This window comes from Cinclus cinclus, unplaced genomic scaffold (assembly GCF_963662255.1).
Source record: "Cinclus cinclus unplaced genomic scaffold, bCinCin1.1 SCAFFOLD_40, whole genome shotgun sequence".
Classification (NCBI taxonomy): Eukaryota; Metazoa; Chordata; class Aves; order Passeriformes; family Cinclidae; genus Cinclus; species Cinclus cinclus.
Genome location: NW_026912243.1, coordinates 1,541,895 through 1,543,524, shown reverse-complemented (window position 1 = coordinate 1,543,524; position 1,630 = coordinate 1,541,895).

Here is a 1,630-nt window from a genome sequence, read left to right as displayed (position 1 = left end):
AGAGAGGATGGGCTTAGAAGAAATTCTTCCCTGTGGGGATGGTGAGGCCCTGGCACAGGTTGCCCAGAGCAGCTGTGGCTGCCCCATCCCTGGAAGTGTCCAAGGCCAGGTTGGAGGGAGCTTGGAGCAACCTGCTGTGGTGGCAGGGGATGGAATAGGATGAGCTTTGAGGTCCCTCCAGCCCAGAGCAGTCTGGGATTCTATGCTGAGGTGAAACATAACCATTGGGATGAGGAATGCAGGGGTTGCCAAGCTGCCGTGGCATCATGGCCATTGGGTGGTCCCTGAGGAGGTCAAAGGGCAGCTCCTGAGGAGACTGGGGCATCTCATTGGGCCAGGACTGCATGGAAATGGGGGTGGCTCCAGCCAGGAAGATGCATTGCTGCCACTCACTGTGACAGACAACATGGGAAATAGACATTTTCAATTGTAAAATAGAGCTTAAAGACTAACTAGGAAATTAGATTAAAGAATGCAAAAGTAGACACATAGGATGCTAACCAGAGCTGGAAGCAGTGGGTAAACAGATAAGAAGGAACCTAGGTGGGTTTTGTGGCAAAGTTATGTAACAAGAAACAGCAGTGCATGCCCTAAGAGAAGTTCAAGGCAAGGGAACTTACAACTTTGGGGGCTCTCAGTGAATACGACCAGCAGGGACCGGATCAGACGACCCTCTAAGACCATAAAAGGACTTCCAGGAAGGGGCAGGGCTGGGTGAAGTAGTTCAAGGAAAAGTAATGTTCATGTAGGAGCTAGGAAGTACCTTGTGATGAATAGGTATGATGAGCATGGTGGAATGAACACCCCGTTGTAAAGTTTCATGGCCCACATTTGCTTTGAGGAGACATCCTCTGCATATAAATCTTAGTCATTCATCAACAGTAATAGTGGCTCCAGGGATGATCTGTGAGTGGTGTCACCACAACCTGGCCACTTCATACACCTGATCCAGCAGCACGCAGCCCGCTGCTTTGGGCAGTTTTCCATTCACTTGGCCATTCTCTCAGTCCATATCTCACCAGTCGGGCTGTGAGGAGACTGCGTGGCTGTTGAATGTTGTAGCAGCCTGGGGTCAAAGCCCCTGGCTGCCACCGACGTACCCGGATAGGGAGTTCCGCAAGGAACGGCCTCTCCTGGCGTCTCAGGCAGGCTTCAGCCACAAGGTAGCAAGATGCAAGCGGTGCCTGGAGTTCAGGCAATCAGCTCTTAGAGTGATGTCAGCTCCAAGTGATTTCAGCTGGGCTTGCAAGGTACTTTGGCCGGCGCACAGAAATGAGACCGGGAGCGCTGTGTAGAGGTTCCGCAGGGTTCTTTATTGTCTTCTGACAAGGGGAGTCCAGGGACAGCAGCATTCCAGTGAACTGGGTAAAAGTAGGGGGTTTTAGAGGCAAAGGATGGCTTGACAGAATCATCAGTGGTCTGGGGCTAAGGAAATAGAACCAATAGTTTTACAAGGAGATGAAGCGGGGTCCAAAGTGAGGAGAAGGGTCTCAGCCTAGTCACCATGACTAAGCAATTCTTATCCAGGGGATAGTTCTCCAAGGAGGCCTTGTGAGGGGCCTTGCTCTCTCCACACAATGTTTTGCAATGTCAGGCAACACCATCCCTGGTCTCCTGTTATTCACAGAGT